The sequence below is a fragment of the Pipistrellus kuhlii genome, unplaced genomic scaffold (assembly GCF_014108245.1).
Source record: "Pipistrellus kuhlii isolate mPipKuh1 unplaced genomic scaffold, mPipKuh1.p scaffold_m20_p_2, whole genome shotgun sequence".
Taxonomy (NCBI): Eukaryota; Metazoa; Chordata; class Mammalia; order Chiroptera; family Vespertilionidae; genus Pipistrellus; species Pipistrellus kuhlii.
Genome location: NW_023425515.1, coordinates 110338895 through 110364320, shown reverse-complemented (window position 1 = coordinate 110364320; position 25426 = coordinate 110338895). Strand labels below are relative to the sequence as shown.

At 39.9% G+C, this 25426-nt stretch overlaps 1 protein-coding gene and 1 pseudogene across 5 annotated transcripts in view; one reads left to right on the top strand and one right to left on the bottom strand.

Annotated features, from left to right (window-relative positions):
* The window catches only part of FARS2 (phenylalanyl-tRNA synthetase 2, mitochondrial), a 477859-nt gene that overhangs the window by 429657 nt on the left and 22776 nt on the right, over window positions 1-25426 (bottom strand). Inside the window, exon 1 of one of the 5 annotated variants that reach the window (XM_036446279.2) lies at window positions 15178-15199. The exons of the other annotated variants lie outside the window; for them this stretch is intronic. The gene's annotated coding sequence lies outside the window, so the exon portion shown is untranslated. Of the gene's footprint in view, window positions 1-15177; window positions 15200-25426 lie in introns of those variants that run through there. 5 annotated transcript variants of the gene reach the window in all.
* On the top strand, window positions 13297-14628 carry LOC118723692 (annotated as a pseudogene).

Sequence of the window (25426 nt, the reverse complement as noted above, 5' to 3'; positions counted from 1 at the left end):
TCCTTGATCACATTCTATGAATTCTCAATGGACCTTTACTGCATCCTGCAGCAGCGAGGCCTCTGCACTGGTGCCATGGTTCACCAGAAATGGCATTTGTCCATCAAGTTCCCAGAGGCTGCCATCCATATTGTTATACAGAATAAAATGAAAGTTCACTCTGTCATCTACCTAACACTGGCCTTCCTGCACCAGGCTTCATGGGCTACCTGAATAGCTTCATTTTTTTCAAAGCATTTGCTCTGTTTTCAGGAGATAAGCTCTCCATTTCTGAAGGGGAGGGGGTCTTTCTGGACTGACCCATTCTCAAATTCCAGTTTGTCTTCATTACTGTGTGGCTGTCTGATGGTCCCATAGGAACTCCCAATGGTCTACTTCATAAAGCACACTTTAGGACTGACTAACTGTCCCTTCAGTTCTTCAGTCTGTTTTTTCCTGAAGTTCTCATGCTGGGCCTCCTATTTCAGCCCCAGAACATTGACAAAGCACCACTGGCCAGCAGCCCCCAAATGGGTCGGCACTTTGTTTAGCACCTGGTGTTAATTTCTATCAGTTTGAGCTGTATCTTCATGAATCACAGAAGAAACCACAACCCACAGATGAAGAGAAACCTCTTCATTTCTTTATATGGATCCAAATTCCTGACCTATATAATTTCCCTTCTCCCTGAAGAACTTCTTTTTAAACATTTCTTGCCAGGCTGATTTACTGGTGACAAGTTTCTTCAATTTTTGATAGTCTGAGAAAGTCTTTATTTCTCCTTCACTTTTGAAGGATAATTTTGCTAAATACAAAATTCTAGGTTGACTGTTTTTGATATTGTTGCTTTTTCCTTGCTTACGTGGTTTCTAAAAAAATAGAAATAAAAAAATAAAAAGGTTGATTTTTCTATTCTTGTGCCTTTAAAAGTAACTGTTTATTTCCTCTGACTTCCTTCAAGTTGTTCTCTTTCTCTATGCTTTCCTAAAGTTTAATTTCATATATCTATGTGTAGATGTTTTGGAATTTGCCTGCATAGTGTTCTCTGAGCTACCTGGACTGGTGTTTTGATGTTGTCACATCAAACTTTTCAGCCATTATTACTTCAACCATTTCTTTTTTCCCTTTCTCTGTTTCTTCTCCTTTTAGTATTCCCATTTCCCTGTATATTACATCTTTTGTAATTGTGTTACAGTTCTTATTTTGTCCTAGTTTTGTCATTTACTATTCAGTTTGGGAAGTTTCTAAGGACCTATCTGCCAGCTCACAAACTGTTTCCATATTAGCCATATTTATTTTATTCTTTTTTATATATATTTTATTGACTTTTTACAGAGAGGAAGAGAGAGGGATAGAGAGTTAGAAACATTGATGAGAGAGAATCATCGATCAGCTGCCTCTGGCACACCCCCTACTGGGGATGTGCCTGCAACTAAGGTACATGCCCTTGATTGGAATCAAACCTGTGACCTTTCAGTCTGAAGACTGAGCTCTATTCACTGAGCCAAACCGGTTTCGGCAGCCATATTTATTTTAAATGCCTGGTCTGATGATTCAAAAATCTCTACCATATCTGACTCTGGTTCCGATGCTTCATTTGTCACTTCAAATTGTGTGTTTTGCCTTTTAGCTTGCTTCATAATTTTTGTTGTTGAAAGCCAGACATGATGTATTATGTAAATAAGCCTTTAGTGTGAAGTTTTATGTTCATTTTGCTAGGAATTAGGTTGTGTTTGCTGTGGATATCAGAAGTTAAAACTTCCTCTAGTATCCTTGTTTAAGCCTTCCCTGTTGCCTTTGGCTTTCCTTGTAATAGGGTCTGAGCCTTGCAGTTCCTTTAGCTGTATTCCTTTGTCATTATCCAGGAGCCTGACTGATGTGGTGGTAAGGTGTTATGGGAGGGGAAGTCCTCTACTGCGCTATGATTAGGTCTGGGTGTTTTAGTGAGCCTGGGCCACTGGCCTGCAACTCTCACAAGTGTTGGCTTTCTTTCCCCCCCTTAGATGAGACCAGAAGTCTGAAGGGAGTTGAATTATGTATTTCTCATCCCAAATCAGTTAGATTCTGATGAACCACAAGTCTGTTAAGCTTGGATAAATTAATTTAAGGGCCAGCTTTTATTAAGGAGAACAATGTTTTGGATACATTTTGAAATGGTTACTTTCCCCCTCCCACCGTCAGAAAAAGGAGAGGATTTTTCTGAGTCTCCGGTGGGACTCCTCTCCATGCCCTTTAATACTGGGCCCCGGGAGTTTTTAACTCTCAAGCTTGTGCATACCAAGTATTCAGCAAATTACCTGTTACAATTTAACTGTTCCTACCAGTATTGGTGGTATGTGTTGGGGTAGGGAAAGGGGGATTCTGTTCCTGGACTTTTGCTTCTGGTAAACTGTGATTCTTGGAATCACTTCTCCATTTCAAGGTATAGCAATTTACCTTGTGACCTCAGTTCTCAAGCATCTAGAAAGAACTGTTGATTATCAGTTTGTTGAGCTTATTTTCTTATTGTGAAGACAAGAGTGTAAACATCCAAGCTCTTTACATGATGTCCTGTTAATTTTTTTTTAATCAATGTATCGTTTTGATGATTTTACAATCTTATTCATAATATTCAAACCTTTAAAAATCTGTTTACTTAAACTGTTTTGTTTATACCATGCTATCTGAGAGTACTGTTTACACACAGGGATAATACACTCAACACAGACAAGTGTTTGGAGAAGTAACTAATCCATCCTATAGTGCCACTTACCCTAGATAAATATTGAGCTGTACTTCTGATATTTAAAAATCTATCTAGCTATTTTGATTGCAACAGTCTTTTCTTATAAGTAATTTCTAAAATCAGATGTCAGCAAACATGAATATGGATCCATTAGTCAGATAAGACTGCCAATTAAACATCTGGATAGCAACCAGCATCCCTCTCCATAATGAGGCCCTAACAAGAAGACAGAGTGAGCACCAACAGTATATGCTGTTTTTCTTTTTCTCCACAACTCATTTGTTGATGCCATGCAAGGTGGCAGGAGGGAAACTACATCATTTAAATAAACCAGTCTCCTATGCATCTTTTATCCTGGTCATTTACCTCTGAACTTGCACTTACAAACCAGCTTAGCACAAATGTGTTACTGTTCTGATACCCTCTGTTCCCCTCTTCTCCAAAAATCAATCTACACTTTAGAAATAAAAAATTCTTTTCAAAATAATATACTGCCAACAGTAGATATTGATGCTTTGGGAAATACATGTTTTATTGCTGGTATATTATTCTTTCTTTGAAAGATAAGGAAAACATAATACTTCCCTTTAACTACTTAATGTTAAGGTTTAACTATTTTTCAGATTATGAGCTGGTGTGTTTTTTTTTGTGTGTGTTTTTTTCAAATTGTATTTAATAAATTTTCTTTGCTCCTTTATCTCACCATCAAATGAATTTATAATCTACCTCTATGATTTTGGGCTTCAAAACTTACATATTTACCTAAATAAATTAGAGTGAATTTCATTACATACTATTACCATATTCATATCAAGAGACCAAAATATCACTAGGTCTTGATTTCATTATGCAGGTGCAGCATGCAAGGAAACAGATGGGACAACTTCCACAAAACCTACAGTAATGGGGAATGTTCAGACAGGACATATGTATAAGAAGATTCTACTTGTCTTACCAGAATTATCTGAGGGGTCTTAATCATTAATAATGTTTGTCCAAGATTACATAATACCCAGATAGACTGTTTCTTATTCCAAAAATATTATTCCTGAAAGCCAAGTCATTTAAATAAACATAAAAACCTTATATTACAAAAGATTCCTAAAGTACATCTTTTTACAAAGCCAAGAATTCATTAGCAAAATCATCATCCAATTACCTCCATCATAAATTTAACTGCTTTTCATTTAAAATTTTTATATATTGGATTTTCTTAAAATAGAGCACTTTTTATTTAACTTTTATTACATAGATAATATTTCTTTCTCAAAAAAAAAAAAACCCTCCAGATTGCTATATAAAATTTGCCTCACAAAGTCTCCAAAGAAATTTCAGATAAAAGTAATATAAACTATCAATTCAATTATATGAAAAAGTAATGAAAGCTGTATTTCCCCAATTAGCCATCCTTCTTGACAAAAGGGAGCTGCCACCAGGACTTCCATGGAGCACAAGTGTGGGGAGAATCCCCGTTCCGTAGATTTCTTATGCAAATGAAATATATAAGACTAGTGGCCCAGTGCAAAAAAAATCGTGCACAGGGGGAGGGAGGTTCCCTCAGCCCAGCCTGCCCCTTCTCCAATCAGGGACCACTGGCTTCTGCTTCTGCCTGGCTGCCTGATCTTGCCCCCAACTGCCCTCCCCTGCCTCTGCCTGCCTGATCACACTTAATTGCCCTCCTCTGCCAACCTATTTCATCCCCACCTGACCGTCCCTGCCGCCTGGTTGCCCCCATCTGTCCTCCACTGCAGGCCTGATCTTTCCCCCAACAGTCCTCCCCTGATGGCCTGATCGCCCCTAATTGCCTCTGCCTCGGCTCCCACCACTATGGTTTTGTCTGGAAGGAAGCCAGATGTCCAGAAAATGGCCAGCTGACTGGTATAATTAGCATATTACCTTTTTATTAGTAAGGATAGATTATATAGGATAGGATTGCTTAAATGGGGAAGAGCCTTTTTTAGCAGGAGGAGATGCTCTTGGCAAACAAAAACACATACAGTGGTGCCTTGCATAAAGAACGCCTCGCACAGCGAACGCTGCACACAACGAACTTCATTTCATGATTCATACAACGAACTTCGTTTCACACAACGAAGTCGCCCGAGCTTCCACGACCGCTTTGCCCGAGCTTCCACGATCGCTGCCGATGTATTGCATCCTTCCGCGCAGGCACTGCAGGCAGTCGATAGTCACTGCGCTTAAGCACGCATCACGGCAATCGTTCTTCATTACGAATTAAATCACGCACGTATCACGGCAGTCGTCCTTTTAAGTTAAACTCAATATTTTTTTTATATCATGGCTTCTAAAAAAAGCAGGAAGGTGTTTTCTGTTGAAATGAAACAGGAAATAATTAGAAGGAGTGAATGTGGGGTAAAACAGTGTGACCTCGTCAAAGAGTTTGGCCTCAGCAAGACCACCATTTTCACCATTTTGACAAATAAGGATGCAATCAAATCAGCCAAAGTAGCCAAAGGAGTATCAAAACTATTTCATGAAAAACATAGGTCTTCAATCCACGAGGAAATGGAGAGGCTATTAGCGATTTGGATTAAGGACAGGCAGGTGAAAGGTGACGTAACAACCCAAGATATTATCTGTCTCAAAGCCAAGAGAATTTATGACGATCTAAAGAAAAACGTCCCTGGAAGTAGCAGCAATCAAGATAATGAAGAAGAATTCAAAGCCAGCAGGGGGTGGTTTTTTAGATTTAAGAAAAGGTGTGGAATCCACAGCGTTACTATGCATGGTGAGGCTGGCAGTGCTGACAAGAAAGAAGCAGAAAAGTTCTCTATTAACTTTCAAAAATGTATTAAGGATGAAGGATACTGCCCACAACAAGTGTTCAATGCCGATGAAACGGGTCTTTTCTGGAAAAGAATGCCAAGCAGAACCTTCATTACAAAAGAGGAGAAGAAATTGCCAGGACACAAAGCCATGAAGGACAGACTTACCCTTATGTTTTCGTCTAATGCCAGCGGAGACCTCAAGATCAAACCTCTATTGGTTTATCACTCTGAAAATCCAAGAATTTTCAAGAAAAATAACGTTATTAAGTCCAAACTGCCCGTCCATTGGAAGTCCAATCAAAAAGCCTGGGTGACCCAAGTTATCTTCAACGAATGGATTCTGGAAACCTTTGCTCCTGCCGTGAAGAAATTCTTGCTGGAAAAAGAACTGCCGCTCAAAGCCCTTCTGATACTTGACAATGCCCCTTCTCACCCAAAAGACCTAGAGGAAATATTGCAGGAAAATTATCCTTTTATCAAGGTGCAGTATTTGCCACCAAACACCACATCCATTCTTCAGCCAATGGATCAGCAAGTTATTGCAAACTTTAAAAAACTCTACACTAGAGCCCTCTTTAATAAGGTGTTTGAAGAATGCGAGTTTGGTGGAGACAATATGACTGTCCGAAAGTTTTGGAAGGAGAAATTTGATGTCCTTATGGCAATACGACTTATACAGAAGGCCTGGGAAGAAGTGTCACAAAGGACCCTCATTTCTGCTTGGAAGATGCTTGTGCCTTCGTGGACCCAGGAAGAAGCAGTAGTTGATGACACAGAAGTGGTGAAGGACATCATCACAGTGGCCCAAAGGTTGGAATTAGAGGTAGAGGAAGAGGATGTAGAGGAGCTTATTGAGGAACACGAAGAAGAGCTGACAACTGAAGAGCTCCAAGCACTTCTGGTCCAGCAACAGGACAATGCTCAAAGGGAAGCGTCATCTGATAACGAGGAGCAACAATCAAACAATCAACCAATCCCAACTGCTGACATCAAGAACATCCTGGTCAAATGGAAAGCAGTTCAGGAGTTTACCAATGCCCACTATCCGGATTCAGCTTAAGCAAACAGGATCAACGATCTTTACTCCGATACTCTTGTCCGTTATTTCCAGATGTTGGAGAAAAGAGAAAAACAAACGACTTTGGACAAGTTTTTCATGAAACCATCGGCCAAAAAGCAGAAAATGGATGAAGATGTGCAAGATTCGGTAGACTCTACTTAGTCTGTCTTAAAATTAAAAAAATGTGTGTTTAAAAAAAAATTATGTTTTTAAATGTATCTAAATAAAAATAATAACAAAAAATTTATCTTTTTTTTATGTCATCTTAGCATATTTTATGCTACAGAACGAATTATTTTTTTTAACATGTATTGTTATGGGAAAACGCGTTTCACATAACGAACTTTTCGCATAACAAACTTGCTCCTGGAACGAATTAAGTTCGTTGTGTGAGGCACCACTGTAATTCCTATATCTGGACTGATAGCCAGCCATATGAACTATACTGCCAAACCGGTCATTAAAAAATTGAACCGTTTCTTACACCTAACAGCAAACAGCTGTTGCCCTTAAACCTCCCCACCAACCCACATTAGTTTCTGCCTTCATAGTTCACCCAGATTAGGTTCTGATTGGTCCGTTTCTATGCCAGTTAGTGTCAAAGCTCTGCCTCCTAGGCAGCCATCGGCTCCTCACACTTCACTCATATTAGGTTCTTATTGGTCAGTTTCTATGCCAGTCTGTGTCAAAAGCTCCGCCTCCTAGGTAGCCATTGGCTCCTGGCACTTTACCAGATTTGGTTCTGATTGGTTGGTTTCTATGCCAGTCAGTGTCTCTGGGCCTATCTCTGGGTCTAACCAAAGAGGCGGGCTGATTAGCAGCCCCAGGAAGGCCCAGAGAGAAACAGAGAGGCAGCTGCTGGTGAAGCCCAGAGAGAAAGAGAGGCAACAGCTGATCAACAGCTGCCAGTAGGCTGTAGAGCAGTCCCTGCCTACCTATCTGCAGGCCTCTCTCTGGGCCTAATCTGAAGCCCCTTTGGCAGTCAGTGCTGGGTAGCTGTCCAGCACTGACTTCCAGTGTTAGGTCAAGCATTTGGTCGTTACTAACCCTGGCTCTTTACATATAGAGAGATTATTAATCCTTAGAGAAAAAAACAGCCAATCAAACAGAAGAAGAACAAGACACAAACTCTACCTGAGGGGAAATCAGACTACAGCCAGTTCACCAAATGAGATCAGTGCTTACAAAGTGATGCTGGGCGCCGCTGGTGTAGTGGTATCATGCAAGATTCCCAAAGTGATGCTGGATTTCCCGAACTATTTTTTGGAAGGTGATCCCTGCTGAAAAACAGAAACAATCCACCTTTCCCCAATGTGATCCCTGATCTCCCTGCTCCCACTCACCCAGGCCAACTTGTCACTCTCCTCCACCTCGCTGCATCCTTTACAAGTTCTTTTAAATCCATCCCGTTAGTATCACAGTGATCCATATGTTGTAGGTGGCAGGAACTACACCAGGTTATTTGACTGGTGGGATCTAACCAGGCCTGGGTCTTGCAAACTTGGTACTTAAGTTCTGACTAAGAAAAATATTCAGAGCCAAGACTCAAACTCACTGGAGAAGATTTATCAAGCAAGCAAAAAGAAAGCACACTTGAAGAAAGAGTACACAGAAGAGAAATTTGGAGCTGGTGGCTCAAAGAGCTGCCCTGGAGAATAGTCCAGGGCTCCTTTTAACATCTTGAAGAGGGCAGAAGGTGTAACTACTTTCTTCTCCAAACTAACCTACTGGGATCTTCCAATTGTCTTCTGTCCTTGTATGGACATTAGATGGAGGTTTCCTCCAGCCCCCTTGGTCTCCTCTAATGGGGGGGTGGAGGGGAGGGGAGAGAAAGAATACCCTACCACATGGTTTAACCACATGCCAGGGGAGAAATTATCAAGAGAATCTGACATGTGACTGGAGGCATTCTAGGATGCAGAGGGGGGTCTTGCAAGTGAAGTTTTGATTTAAAATATCCATAATACTTGCTCTACCAGTTCTTTCCATGTCTGGACATTCTGCACTGGTGACCTTCTGTAATTGGCCTATAGTCCTTGCCATGCTCATGTCTACCTGCCTACCAAACATCTACCTTTTTTCATTACCAACTCCTTCCTTCCATCAGGCTACCTTTATCTATGAAGGCCCCTTAACTGGTTTCACTGCCTCCAATCTTAGCCTCCCAATCCATTTTCTCCCAAACAACCAGTAAGATCTTCTAAATTTACAAGTCTAATAAAGTCAATCTACTATTAAAAATCCTTCAGTGGCTCCCCAATACCAAAAATGTTTCTATGTATAAAATCCATATGCCTCAGCATAATTATGTCTTCATAAACTTATTGGAGGTTCCCAAATTTTGTTACACATTGAAATCTGAGAAACTTTATAATTCCCAATATCCTAGCACACTCATATTAGTAACAGAAAGCAAACTATAGTCCTACTAACAATTAAGGAAGTAATTGAGTAACTAAAACTAGCTGATGACAGTCTTTTTAGCACAGTTAAAAATGTCAAAGCCTGCTCACACTGCTCAGCAAACAGGCAACCTGGGATCTGGTTGAAGTACTTTGTGGCATATTTCAGCCAAAGGATTTGTCTAGCATTATAATTTTCAGACAAGAAAAGGATGAACTCCCAACACAGGATTTAGATGACCCTTTAATAAGGGTCATCTAAATCCTGATATATAAAAACCCTGGGTCATTATGACCCATAACAACTGAGGCTCAACCAACCAGAAGTCAGTCCTGTAGTCAGCACTGGGTTGCCATGGCAGGCTCAGTGCCCCAGCACTGACTGCTGAAGGTGGCTTTGAATCGGGGCCAGAGAGACGCCTGAAGAGAAAAGAAGGGACTGATCCGTTGCCTCTGTGGCAGCTTTTGATCAGCACTTGGTTCTCTTTCTCCCCCAGTCTGGCCAGAAACTGTGCCTCCATTTCTCTCCAGACCTCCACCAGGGCTGCTAATCTGCCCCACCTTTCTGGTCAGGCCCCATTGATAGGCCCAGAGATGTTGACTGGCATAGAAACTGACCAATCAGAACCAAATCTGGATGAAGTTGAGGAATCAGTGGCTGCCTAGGAGGCAGAGCTTTTGATGCTGACTGGCATAGAAACCGACCACTCAGAACCAAATTGGCCAGCGGAGGAGGGCAGCTGGGGAAAGATCAGGCTGGCAGGGGAGGGCAGTTAGGGGCAATCAGACAGGTAGAGAGATTAGGGGCAATCAGGCAGGCAGGCAGGTGAGTGGTTACAAATGAGTGATCCCAGATTGTGAGAGGGATGTCCAACTGCCAGTTTAGGCCCGATCCCTGTGGACATCCTCCAAGGTGTCCCCAACTGGTAAGGATCCAGGCTGGACCGAGGGACCTTCTTTGCTCTGTGCACAAATTTCATGCACAGGGCCACTAGTCCATATAAATAATGCTGAGGATTGTTTTAGGGGTTGTTAGTTTGTATTTTCCTGATAAATCTGCTTTGCACTTAAACACACACACACACACACACACACACACACACAAAAACAAAAACAAAAAAAAAACTTTACTACCCAGGATACCCAAATCTCAGTTAGAGGCCATGCCTATATTAGGGGAAGTACAAATCTGGCAACTTGTACTTTCCCTAATATGCCAATGAATACAAGGTCTGCCTATTGACCTAATGGTAGCCCTCGTTAAACACCAAGTTCTCTGGCAGCAGGGAGATGTCCTCCTTGGTGACCACACATCCCCAACAGGAAGCACCAGGCAGAAACTCCTTAAAAAGGGCTGCGTCTTCATTTTTCAACACTGGTCTCCAACACTTACAGCACTTGCACATGTTAGGCACTCAAATTCTTATTCGAGTCCAGGTTGGACCATTTAAAACTGATAAATCAATAGTTGGCACTGTGTTATAAGAGATGGTTCTTTAAGAAATAACAGCCTAGAAGAAAAAGCCTCACACTTTATAGCACATCTTGGGAATAACCCTACTTTTCAAAACCTTCTTCAATGAGCACATTCCAGCAGCTACAGAAATGAGCTAAATCTTTAAGTTTTGATATTCCCTTGGTTCTTCCTGCTGTCTTACTCAAATATTCTGTAACACTGTAAATGTATTTCTAGGCTGACAATATTGTCCTCAAATGTCAAGCAGTAAGTCCTCAAATAATAAAGACAATTCCCAGTCTATTTCTCCTGAAACACACACAAAAACTACACAAAAGATGTGAAACTTATTATAGATTAATAGTAAGCAAAGCCCAGAAGAAATTCTTACTGCAATTTTTATACTTTAATTTCTGGGGGGAAATGAGTGCTATGAATGAAACTGCCATCCTTTTGAATTAAAGGAGAATTCAGAAGGATTACAGCTCCATTCATAATATAAATTGCTTCCAAAAGATGGTCCCAAGTTATTTGCTTGTTTATAATTATCCACAAGTTTCAGACACTGCACACATCTAAAAAGCTCTTTAAAAGTCAAAGAGCTTTATGTACCTAAATTGGGGATTGGGGATAAATATATGTGTACTGAATAAACCCACAAATATTCAGAAGATATTATGATGTATGGAAAGTTATTTAAACTAACTTTTACCCCAAAACAAATCTACAGTAGGTAAATTCATGTGGAGAAGCAGAGTTTGCCACCACAAAATATTCCTCTTTAGGATACTGATTATTTAAATCTGGTTATTTTTAAGAAACAAAAATCAGGAAGAACCATTAATCTTCCTCTAGCTACTTAAAACAATTTAGAAGACCTGCTCCAGAAATTGAGCTATCATAAGATAACTAAATTTTAATGTGAACTAAGTGTGGCAGACAGAGTAGCAAAAGTCTACCTGCAAAATCTCTACTCTGTGCATATAGTTCATAATGAGAATTTTATTGGGATCATGATTATGGCAAATACACACTGAAATCATACCATAGCTAACATTCTTCCTTTGAAGTTAAAAAACAAACACGTTTTGTATTCAAACTTGGATATAACACAAAGCTGTAATTGCAAGGAATTGAATCTTGATCCTACACTATCTCTGCACTCAGTACAAATGTCTAGGCTTTCATTGTGCTGGACTCTAGTCTGACTATTGCATCAAGATCCCAATCTCTAAACATTTCTATGTATCTACAAGAGAGGGAAAAAAAAAAAAAAAAAAAAAAAAAAAAAAAAAACAAAAACACTCCAAATATACATCTGTTGAGGGCATGGGGGATGGGAGCAACAAAACAAGTGCCCCAAATTCTCCCAACAAAGTGTAATGGAAGAACACTAGGTCAGTAACCTAGAGACCCAGATCTGAGTTCCCAATCAGCACTACCTGTGTAACCTTAGGAAAGTTTCTTCGTTTGTCAAAAAAGAATATCCCATTAGATGATAAGGTAATATATATGAGTCAAGGGTCTTTTCTGGCATTACCTCTTCTAAGTTTCTCAGGTGAAATTTCCTTTTTTTACCCATGTGAAGCCTGCTTCAGGTTTTACACTAGAGCACAAGAACTGTGGGATGGTATTATTTACCCACAGGGCTTTGATAGAACTCCTGAGACCAAGAGGATAAAGTATGATTTCTCCCCATTCATTCATTCAGAAGACACAAAACCACCATTTACATAACATACAAAACAATGTGCCAAACACTTTACCAGACAGGTACAAATATTATTTTTAAATAAATAATTAATAAATAAATAAAAGGTACAGTCCATACTTTAAAGTACTTGATATATTTATAATCCAATGGACTATATAAAGAATTAATGAAAATTGCAATGGCAAAGGTCTAAAATTGCTAATTAATCAGTACTGTTCCCCTTTTCAACACAAGCACTCCACTCATCAGATAAGATTATTTTTGCTGCAGAGATTAGGCATGTTCCTGAGCAGATGCCCATGTTTTTTTCCAGTGGCTCCTCCCTGCCTGTCCTATCAACCTCCTTCACCATTCCTCTCCAAAACATTAGGTATTCCTGAGAAGTAGAAAGTCACTAAGAACTTGGTCACAATGGCTGAATGCTCTCATAAATTCACCTTTGCCACTTCTTAAAATTTCAAATTCCAGGGAAATAGAAAACATATAGAACTTATTATATTCCATTTCTATCACACTGCTATATGAAACACTGAAACCGGATGACTACTATATTGGCACTAGATACCTAGTATATTCCTATTAGCAAGAATAATGCAGATTATCACTGCGGTTTAAAATCAATATATATATATATAAACAAGCCGATTTTGCAAACACACACACATACCCCTTCTAGACCCCTCTTACTGCAAGAGGCTGCATCCCTAACCCTAGCTGGCCTTCTGCAAAACAATGACTTACTTAATGAGAGCATTATAAATTGTTTTCACTCCTCTGGTTAGCAATCTGGCAATATGTTTTAGAAGCCATAAAATTTTTCGTACTCTTTGACCTAGTAATGCTGCACCTGGGACTCTATCATAAGAAACTAATTCAATATATGGAAATAGCTACATGCACAAAGATATGCCTCCCAATATTATTTATAACTGAAAAGTTGGTAGCAATATACATATCAACAACAGAAGTAAATAATAGTATAGCATCACAACAGAATGTTATGCAACCATTAAAACGGTAAAGATGGGGGGGTGCTGGGGGACGGACTCACTGGAACAGGATGTGTCCCTCTGCACAAGTGGGGTACTTTTCGGTGGAGATTTAGGGTGCCGACCAGATGCCAGATAGGCATTTTCAGAAAATAGCACCCTGTGCAGCTGTGTGTGTCAGCTCTGCTGGAAGGGAGCACCTCGGGTCCGCACCCCTCCCGCTGCTCCCCCACCGCTCCCAAAGCTTTTCCAGATGTCACTGGTAGATTTGGCAAAGAAGCTTTTAGAAGGAGCACGAGCAGGTCAAGATGATGAAGTTCATATTTTGATGGCCAATGGAGCTCCTTTTACTGCAGACTGGCTGAACTTCTCCACTTCTCCTGGCAGCACAGTACGGGCATTGTTCCACCACAGAAGTACTACCTGGAGCTGGTGTTAAGTAGGGATGCCAGAACCAAAGTGGACCGAACACCCTTACATATGGCAGCTTCTGAGGGCCATGCCAGCATAGTAAAGATTTAGATTCAGCATGGTGATGTCAATGCAAAGAACATGTTAAAGATGACAGCTCTACATTGGGCCACAGAACACAACCATCAAAATGTGGTGGAGCTTTTAATTAAATAAGGTGCTAATAATACACACACAGAGTCTATTTTATAAAACTGCATTTGATATTTCAGTAGACAATGTGAATGAAGATTTAGTAGAACTATTACAGATTGCTATGCAGAATCAAATCAACACAAACCCAGAGAGTCCCGACACTGTGATGATACATGCTGCAAAACCACAGTTTATCATTGGACTTGAAGCGGTGGTGAACCTAACAGATGAAACAGGTGTGTTAGTTGTTCAGTTTGGAAACTCCTCTACATCAGTGTTAGCTACATTAGCTACTTAGCTGATGCATCTGTTCAATTGTCCAATTCTTCAGAAACTCCAGTAGTCGCTACAGAGGAAGTAATTACTGCAGAATCAGTGGATGGTGCAACTCATCAAGTAGTTAGTTCAGGGGTCAACAGATCATCACAATAGTAACGGATGGAATCCAGCTTGGAAATTTGTACTCCACTCCAACAAGTGGAATAGGTCAGCAGTGGTCAGCAAACTTATTAGTCAATTGAGCCAAATATCAACAGTACAATGATTAAAATTTCTTTTTTGAGAGCCAAAGTTTTTAAACTTAAACTTCTTCTAAAGCCATTTCTTCAAAATAGACTCGCCCAGGCTGTGGTCTTTTGTGGAAGAGCCACTCTCAAGGGGCCAAAGAGCCGCATGTGGCTCGCGAGCCGCAGTTTGCTGACCACAGGGCCAGCCATCATTGTGACCATGCCAGGTGGACAGCAATTATTAACAGTACCAGCAACAGACATTGCTGAAGAAAGGGTTTTAAGTGAAGAACCACCAGCTAAGAAACAATATATCAAAATAACTGAAAACGGGGTAGAATCTGCTGAAATAGTAGTAAGGAGTTTTTTACCTGGTGTTTTTGCTGCAGTTATCCAAAATAAATTCAATTTGCTTTTTTATCCCCCCCCCCAGTCTTTTATATTTATTCACAGTGTTGTTTTGATACAGAAAACATATAGTACTTTAATTTCTGCTTCATTCATATAGCAAGCCCTCAATAAATAAATATTGAATGAACAAAATAAAATGGTAATGATGGAAATTATGTAGCAATAGGGAAAATAAAATATAAAACAACAGGTACAATTATGTAAAAGTCATTGGAGAAAAGTTTAAAACCTGATAATTTTTGTTTTATGATAATGAATGGGGGTGTTTTCCTATTTCTTATCTTTTTGTAATAAAGTTTTGATACTTCTATCACTAAAAAATAACCTTTTTAAAAAAAAAAATGAAATGCAAGCCTTTGATCGTAAGGATCAAGAGGACAGCACAACCTGCCGCCTGACCCAGGGAGGATTGCATGGGGGTGCTGGGACCCTGTGCTCAGAACAGCTTCATGAAGAGCCCCATGGAGGTGCCTCATACTTGTCAATGTCAATGATTGCCAAAAAATCAGCAGTGCCCATCTGCTAACCCCAGTCAATTACCTCCTTTACGAGCACCCTGAGGCAGAGAATTCTCTGAGCTCACCACACATGCTGTCAGCTTAGTTATCTGTTTAAGAGATTTATATAGGGTCACATGGGGCTATAAGATAACTTATTTAAAATAAATGAGCTCAGATTTTCTCAATGTAGCAATGAGAAATGTCTGTGGCAAGAAATGCAATACACATAAAGATCTGAGGAAGAGAGCAGAAACCACCTTTCACTTCTGGTAAAGACAGGAGTGTGTCTGGTGTTGCTACACACGTGTGTGTCTAAGAAACAGGAAGCAAAGTGAGAGCAGGGCTGGCCTCTTTTGTGCTGACTCTGGGATGAAGGATACAAATCAGGAAGTGTTCAATCCTAACAAGCATTAATGATCAGACGAAACTGATTTAAACTTGGGGTTACTTAACCCTACATGCTGTATCTGCTCTGCGGCTAACATGGAAAATACTCAGAACTTTTCCACATAAATTAATGGTAATTGCTTCTTTGCTTTACACCATTTTGGATTTTGAAAGGTTTCATGGAACACCCTACTTTCAGATAACAGGATCACGGTGGAAACCTGTACAACAAACAAGGACAAAGTTCTTATTTTATTTTTTTTAATATATTTTATTGATTTTTTACAGAGAGGAAGGGAGAGAGAGAGAGAGCTAGAAACATCAATGAGAGAGAAACATCGACCAGCTGCCTCCTACACACCCCTATTGGGGATGTGCCCGCAACCAATGTACATGCCCTTGACCAGAATCGAACCTGGGACCCTTCAGTCCGCAGACCGACACTCTACTAATAAGCCAAACCGGTTTCGGCAAGGACAAAGTTTTTAATATTTTATACCTAAACACTCATTTTAAAAACAAAATCAAAGCAAGAATCTAAATCATTCCTCTAAACCAAAAAATCCTCACATTGACTATGGTTTACTCAAAGATACAGCCAGATTTCCTGAAGTAATGATATGGCTAAGTGTTTCAATGCATAAGAGGGCAAGTACTAGAGGTGATGAGGGTATAAATAAGAATCCTTCAGAACTACAGAAATGGCAGCTCAAACATTATCAGTCTCCAGTCTATTAAATAAAACTACCATTAGAAATCAGAGAGTGACCTGGAGTTCTCATTGACACCTAAGAGCAAATAGTTGTCTTTCCTCTATATCTCTAAATTCAAGGCTCGAGTAAATGAGCTCTGTCCTCTACAGCAACCAGTACTAAATTACATGAGTATTTAGGCATACTCCATAAAGATATGAAAATAATTTTATACCACAAATAAATAAAACAGAAGAAATTCCCTTGGCATTTGAGGAATATATTCCAGCAATCCTACTAATAAGAACATGCTAAGAACAGACATTTCTGTATCTTTATAATGGCAAAATTTTCAAGAGCCCAAAGAACAAGATACTCAAGAGAATTTGGAGCAATGATCCTCTACCTTGAATGTACACTGAAATCTACCTGGAAAACTTGAAGAAAGATACTTTGCAGATCAGAGATCATCTTAGCATAATTGTGGGCCCTTGATATGCTAGGACCACGAGTCTTTGTCTACAACAAACATCCAACTATGATAGTGTGCTATATAAGCCATTCACCTCCACTGGGAAAAGAGCTAGGGCGTATGAACACCAGCAACCACTCTTAAAATGCAGCTTAAAAGAGGCCACTGACCCATACGGCCTGCTCAGATGAATGGGGTCAAGGAGGCCTCTCAATCTGCATTTTCAGTGGCACCTCTCTGGAAAAATGTAGGAAGCACCAGAGACAAGTTGCAACATGAACTGACACATGGGCCCAGCTGAACCAGCATTGCCCAGAGATAGCACTATTTTCAGAATGCCACAAAGCCACCTGATGCCCACTCTTCGAAAGAGAATACATAACCTTTTAGCAAAATACACACAGGGATTAAAGGAATAGGTCATTTTCTGTTCATGAGATCTGTTCATTAGATCCAGTCCTTAGGAACATTTCTGTTCATTAGGTCACAGCCCCACAACTACATCCCACAGATCTCATGAACAGAAATGTTCCTAAGGACTAGAACTACAGCTGTGATTTTTGTATGCTTTTTTTTTTTTTTTTGGGGGGGGGGGTTTCTAACAAGCTTAAACTCTGGTGATCTCCTCTATCAGTTTTATCCCATTTCGTTTATGTTTCCCTTCCCCACATATACCAGCTTAAGTAGTTTGAGGCCTTCAGTACCCACTATTTTATTTTATTTTAATTTTTTTAATTAAATTATTATCTGTGTATTTAAGTCCTTCGATTGATCTCTTATCTCCCCCAGATCTCCCTAACTTCTCCGCTACAATTTGACAGTCTGCTTATTGCTTTACTGTCTCTCTATCTATCTTTTGGTTCTTCAGTTTATAATGTTCTTTATCATCCATAAATAAGTGAGGTCATGTGGTGTTTTTCTTTCATTGACTGGCTTGTTTCACTCAGACTTGTATACATGCATATAAGTACAACCAATGGACACAAAACTCTGGGGAGGGTGGGTATGTATGGGAGGGGGGCAATGATAAAATATGTACACAGATAATTTAATTTTTAAAAAGTAAAATAAATAAATAATTAAAAATTAAAAATAAATAAAAATAAATTTAAAAAATTATTATAATATCTGTGCACATATATTACCATTCCCCCCCCCATTCACACCCTCCCTCCCCAGAGTTTTGTGTCCATTGGTTGTACTTATATGCATGTATACAAGTCCTTCAGTTGATCTATTATCTCCCCAAGATCTCCCTACCCTCCCCGCTATAATTTGACAGTCTGCTTGTTGCTTTACTGTCTCTATATCTATCTTTTGGTTCATCAGTTTATAATGTTCTTTATTATCCATAAGTGAGTGAGGTCATGTGGTGTTTCTCTTTCATTGACTGGTTTATTTCACTCAGCATGATGTTCTCCAATTCCATCCAGGTTGCTGCAAATGATGAGAATTCCTTCTTTTTTATGGTAGCATAGTATTCCATTGTGTAGATGTACCATAGTTTTTAGATCCAATCATCTGCTGATGGGCACCTAAGCTGCTTCCAAATCCTAGCTATTGTAGATTGTGCTGCTATGAACATAGAGGTGCATATATCCTTTCTGTTTGGTGTTAGTACCCACTATTTTACAGGCCACTTATCTCAGGAAATTTTCCCTAATGTCCATTGAGGATATGTTTGCAAAATTATGTGTTCCTTTTAGGAAGCTCTCATATGCCCATTCTGTGGCTGCCTTCTAAGCATCTATGCCAATGGTAAGTCTCTCGTGGGGCTGCATCTCCTGTTCCATCCCTTAGTCTTCTGAATTCAGTGATATAGCCACAGCAACAAACAGCAAGTCATTTGGTGAAGATAACACTTCCCTTCAAATTCCCAAAATTCCCAATACTCATTAAGTGACTAAAAAGCCATTTTGAATCCATAAATTTAGATGTGCTTATTTTTCCATAGTTTGCTCAGTGTTAACAATGATATTATACTGATAAGTTAGGAGGTATTAAAAATCTATACTAATAAAAGGATCATATGTTAATTAGACTGAACATCTTCCGGACAAAGCCAAGGTGGCGGGGCTGAGGCAGAAGTGGTTAGAAGCAATCAGGCAGGCAGGTGAGAACAGTTAGGAGGATCAGGCCAACAGGAGGGAGCAGTTAGGGGGATCAGGCCAGCAAGAGAAAGTAGTTAGGGGATCAGGCTGGCAGGGGAGAGCAGTTGGGGGGATCAGGCCAGCAGGCAGGTGAGTGGTTAGGATCCCCCAGTCCCAAGGGGTCCCAAATTGGAGAGGGTGCAGGCCCGGCTAAGGGACCCCCCATCCCCCACCCCCATGCATGAATCTCGTGCCCTGAGCCTCTAGTATTAAATAACTGTTCCTGATTTATTTTGCCTTTATCAGTGGAGACTGCTAAGAAGTTTGGAATACCAAACACACTGACAACACATATTCAAGAAATTAATTTTATCTCCTGCCATTTAAAAGTAACTTTCTAGAGTTATTGGTTTCTTTTAATGTGAGAGATGATCTTTCTCAGGGTGAGCATGTAAGGTTAGCGATGGCCAGGAGCAGTGACTAAATTAGATGGTTTCAAATCCTTAACAAGAAGTGTCTTACCACTTAGCAATATAAGGCAATTATGCATTTAGTTACATCAAGGTCCTTCTAAAAGAGATGATCCCTGTAGACACATAGAAATTGGTATTATATATTGGTTTGAACAATGACTATGGGATTTCAAGGAATGAAAACATTCATCATCAAACTCATATAAACAAAAAGGAGAATAGTGGTTATCAGGGTCAGAGGGAGTAAAAAATGGAGTTATTGTTCAATGGGTACTGAGTTTGAGATAAGAAAAAAATCCTGAGAATGGAGAGTGATGATGGTAGTACAACAATGTAAATGTATTAATACCACTAAACTATACACTTAAAAATGGTTAAAATTGTAAATTTTATAAATATATTTTACCATAATTTTAAAAATCCATCATGAAACATAACTTTTAAACATTTTCTAGACAATGTTCTAGAAACAGATTTTAATAAATTTTGCAGCTGTCTCATTAAACCTGAAATACCAAGCAAAGCATTTAACTGACACACAAATCTATTCCAACTAGTGGCCCGGTGCACAAAATTCATGCGCAAGCAGGGAGGGGAGTCCCTTACCCCAGCCTGCACCCTCTCCAATCGGGAACCCCTTGGAGGATGTCTGACTGCCAGTTGGACATCCCTCTCGCAATCTGGGACCACTGGCTCCTAACCGCTCACCTGCCTGCCTGATCGCCCCTAACTGCCCTCCTCTGCCAACCTGATCTCACCCCTAACTGCTCTCCCCTGCCAGCCTGATCTCCTCTAACTGCCCCTGCCTGTCACCTCTAACTGCCCTCCCCTGCTGGCCTGATCTCGCCATGAAGTGCCCTCCCCTGCCTGCCTGATCGCCCTTACTGCCTCTGTCTCGGAGGGCTTTGACCGGAGAGAAGTCAGACATCCAGAAAATGACCGGTTGACCTGGTCTAATTAGCATATCACCTTTTTATTAGTATAGATTATATAGGATAGGATTGCTTAAATGGAGGAAAAAAAAGCCTTTTTCAGCAAGAGGAGATGCTCATGGCAGTCAAAAACACACAATCCCTGATAGCCAGTCAAATGTACTATACTGCCAAACTAGTCATTAAAAAATTGAACCGCTTTCTTAAACCTTACAGCAAACAGCTGTTGCCCTTAAAACCCCTCCTCAGCCCCCACTTTAGGTTCTGCCTTTACAGTTCACTTAAAATAGGTTCTGATTGGTCAGTTTCTATGCCAGTCAGTGTCAAAAGCTCTGCCTCCTAAGCAGCCATTGGCTCCTCACACTTCACCCAGATTTGGTTCTGATGGGTCGATTTCTATGCCAGTAGGTGTCCCTGGGCCTATCTCTGGGCCTGATCAGATAGGTGGAGCTGATCAGCAGCTGCCCTAGGCTGGTGGCGAGCAAGTTGAACTGCTGACCTCTCGGAGAAAGAGAGGCTTGGCTGCTGAGGAGGCCCACCTCTCTCTCTCAAAGAGTCAGCAGTTCAGCCTGCTTGCGAGTCCACGCCCACCTGAGCCTGCACATGCAGCCTGGTGTTCAGTCATCCCTTCAGTCATTTTGGATGTTACGGGCCCTAGCTCTTTATATGGGAATTTAGGCAACAATCTATATATTTTTATAGGCAGTTCTTCTCCCTCTAAGTTACTTGCCTTTTTGTCATTTCATTTCTTGAAGCACCAATTTCTGTGTGGGCAGGTACAGAAAGAGCAATTAATTTTGTGACTACTTAGCAGAGGAAAATGGGCTTACATGAGGTTTTGAATTGCTGTAAATTTTAGTTAGCTGTGTTTTTCCATACCGCTGTTAACATGGGTAATAGATACATTTTCATTACAAATCAAGCAGTTTCCATTTGAAGGCAGGTTGTCATTATTCCTGTCCAAGACAACAAGTCACACAGATTTCCATAAGCAACATACAGCTGCTGGACTGGCAGCAAACTGGACAGATAATCCTTTTCCCAGAACATGCAGTGAGAATCACTGCTCCAGGTACTGCCCCAGACAGGTTACAGATGAGGGACTGAAAACATCCCAGCCTTCAAAAAACAGGATGAGGGGAAACTCCGAACACAGCAACTCCCTCCATTCCTCTGTGCTCAGGAACTTTGAACACCTTTGCCCAGCACATATCCCATTTATATATACCTTGGCATTCTACTGTCTTTTCATCTTCTTCACATAGCCTTTTCCATACCAGCTGCGTCTAATAGCAGCTTTCTGGCTGTGTTCATTACAGGTCGGTTTCCCTTTCTAAGAGCTACACAAAGCAACTGAAGGATGCACTCCAAAACCCCTAAACTGAGCTGAGACAGGAGGGCAGTGAGCTAGTGTTGGGCCATTTGTCCTCTGGTGTACATACAGCTTCCTAAGGGTGGCTGGAAGACATCATCTATCTTCCTCTCCTTAGTGGGAGCCAAACCATGTAATTTCCATCCTGCTCCATCTCTTTCAAAGAGAGAAAAATAGGACCTCTGCTGCTGGAAAGAGCTGAAATGTTTGGTAATGAAAAAAGGCTGCAGTCCCATACCAACTTAATTAAGAGTCAAATGTGAAAATTATGCTTCTCACATCAGGTTTTGGTTGTTTAGTCTTAATGGGGAAAAAAAAAAAAAAAAAAAAAAAGCCCAGTGAGGTTGAGTAGTTGTGCAAGATACTGTTAAGAAATGTATTTAAAACCCGCATGTCATAACAACCACTGGGTAGAGACATTTCTGCCCAAACATATTTCAGTAATTAAATTAAACTTATTTCAAATCAAGTATGCCATAAATACTATCATTTTTAAAATAAATGCTTCATTTTATTATATTCTGAAGAAAGCATAAGCCTCTGGTATTAGAATATTATGTGAATTTAACAAAACAAAAATAAAAAAGGAAAAAAATTGAAGTCTTTGTACCTTCAGACCTAGTTCATTGATGGCAATAATACCAAGCCTTCCCTGCACACCCTCTTTTCTCCAGAAAATGAACGCAGAGTATCTTAACTCGAGCAGCTATAAGAAAAATACCATAGAGTTGGTAGCTTATAAATAACAAACATTTATCTTCCACATTCTGGAGGCTGGAAAGTCCAAAATCAAAGTGCTGTCAGATTCGGTGCCAGGGGAGACCCACTTCCTGCTTCACAGACAGCACCTTCACAGTGTCCTCACAGGGTGAAGGGGGAGGAAAAAGCTTCCTGGTTCACAGACAGCAGTCTTTACACAGTGTCCTCACATGGTGGAAGGGAGGAGAAAGCATCCTGGTTCATAAACTGCAGTTTTCAAACTGTTTCCTCACATGGTAAAAGTGAAGAGAAAGCTCCGGGTATCCTTTTATGAGCATACTAATCCCATTCATGAGGGCCCCATCCTCATAACCTAATTACTTTTCTATACCATCACATTGGAGGTTAGGATCTAAACATGTGAATTTCCCAGGGAGGGAGATTGGGGGCCACAAACATTTAATTTATGACACAGAGTTATGGGAATATGTTCTTAATCTTCACACTGTCCCTAGGGGTAAAGGGAGCATAGATTATTTAGGTTCCATTTTGGCTGAAGAGAATTAAGTAAAAAAGGTAATCTGATCACAGATCACAGAGGCTGGGGTGGAGCTCCGATGAACTCTGACCTTTTGGTGCTGTGTTCATTACTTCACTTGTTTCAGGATCATACTGTAAGAGTTGAAAAATACCAACAATCAATGGCTTTATTTTAAGTTATAATTTAAATTATTGATAAAGTATAACTTTAAGAAGAAAATATTTTAAAAGAATAAGGTTTTAGGCCAAATAGAGCAGGTGATAAGATACTAACTTACAAGTACCCACTCTATTCAATACTTTCCTAATTTATTATGTAGAGATATCCACAATGAGCTAGGCAGATGAATATATCTTAAAATGAGAGGTCTAAGAGTGAAAAATGACAATGTAATGTTGGGATTATATTGAAAAAAAATTTTGAATAATGCTGAACAAGGAAAAACACCAATATTCTTCCACATTTTGAATAAATTACAATACACAAAGAGTCGATAAAAACAGAAGTCCATAAATATCTTGGTTACAAATAAAATAAATAGTATTTACAACATACACACCCACACACACACACACACACACACACACACAATTAGGAATCAGTATCCATTTTCTTTTCCTCAAAAAAGTAATTGAAAAATAGAGTCCTTCTAAAATCTCTAGGTCAATTTATTCTTAAAAGCTAACTATTTTGCAATTCTAAACTGCCACTTTATTTAATGTTTTAGTTTAAGACTTTCAAAGAGTCAAATCTGCAGATGACAGGTACCATTTAATGTGACAAAGATATTGGGAACCAGTCCCTGTCTACAAATATAAAAAGCTTTAAGCCGAAACCGGTTTGGCTCAGTGGTAGAGCGTCAGCCTGCGGACTGAAAGGTCCCGGGTTTGATTCCCGTCAAGGGCATGTACCTTGGTTGTGGGCACATCCCCAGTAGGGGGCATGCAAAAGGCAGCTGATCGATGACTCTCATCGATGTTTCTAACTTCATCTCTCCCTTCCTCTCTGTAAAAAATCAATAGAAATATATTTTTTTTAAAAAAAGCTTTAAGTAACATTGAACTAATCCCAGTACCTGTGCATTTATCCTTATCTGCAATCACCATTTCATCAATGAATATTGAAAAGTTAATTACAGAGTAGATTCTGTATGAATTAGGCTTAAATTTCTCCTTATCACACAGTACTGAGGTTGACTCAGGAGTGTACTGTGCCTGCATTTGAAAAGCACAGACAGATTTTATTTGAAGGTATAAGAATAATGTGTATTTGTTCCCATACTGCCAGATTTATAGAGACAGGATAGATAAGCAGAGATCTTCCCTGGTTGGCCCATGGGGAATACCTGGACAAACACCTCCTGCTCCAGATTTAAGTTTTTTCTGCTCCACCAGCCAGTCATTCCATTACATTTGACCTGTATGCCCCACTTCAAATCTCCTAAAAACAGCCTGTTTGGTTTTTTGTGAGACTTTGTTTTAAAATTTGTACATAGGCCTGTGCTTATTTGGGGCAATAAAGTCACTTTGATCTAGAGAGCAGCTTGAATTCTGGAATGAATACTACTTTAAAAGAAATAAAAATGATTTGCAAATATTTGTTGTGCATTTAGAAGAGTGCTGGGAACAGAAAAGAGTAAGGAAAAATCTTTGCCTCAAAAGATTTCAGAAGGCCAGCCTTGCAAGATCCCAAAATTATCTGAAAGAAATTACTGTGCCTTTATCAGCCTTTATCAGCCACACATCTTTTTAAAAAATATATTTTTTTATTTATTTCAGAGAGGAAGAGGAAGAGAAAGAATCATTGATGATGAGTGAGAATCACTTGATTGGCTCCCTTCTGCATGCCCCACAATTTAGGCATGTGCCCTGACCAGTAATCGAACCAAGTCAGTCACAGATCTTGGAGGCAGCAATAGTGCCAGTGGTTCTCAATCTTGAATATTAGAATTACCCGAGAAGCTATTAAAAACATTTGTTTCAAGGTACCACCATCAGAGAATTGCATTTGATTGCTGGGAAAGAGCCCTGGCATCAGTAGTTGCATAAGCTCCCAGTGATTCTAAAGGGCAGCCATAATCAAAGCCTACTGGTCTGGACAGGCCAGGAATTCCTACCACTGCTAAGGTTAAGAGTTCTCAAACTGGTTCTAAAATTTTCAAGTATTGTTCAAATTAGTCTTGGAAATCATAAAATAGCTGGCATTCTACCCATACTTTTTTCTTTATGTTCCAAAATATTATTTATATCATCTGGACTTCAACTAACTTGTAACTCTGAGGAGGCTGTAAGAACCTTTAGATAACCACTTTTTTTTAATATATTTTATTGATTTTTTTACAGAGAGGAAGGGAGAGAGATAGAGAGCCAGAAACGTCGATGAGAGAGAAACATTGACCAGCTGCCTCTTGCACATCCCCCACCAGAGATGTGCCCGCAACCAATGTACATGCCCCTGACCGGAATCAAACCTGGGACCTTTCAGTCCGCAGACTGACGCTCTACCACTGAGCCAAACCGGTTTCGGCAAGATAACCACTTTTTTAATTATTTAGATTGCCCCATAAAATCACTTTTACTACAAATACTTTTTCATATGAAAATCTCATTAATAACTTAATAACTGAATTAT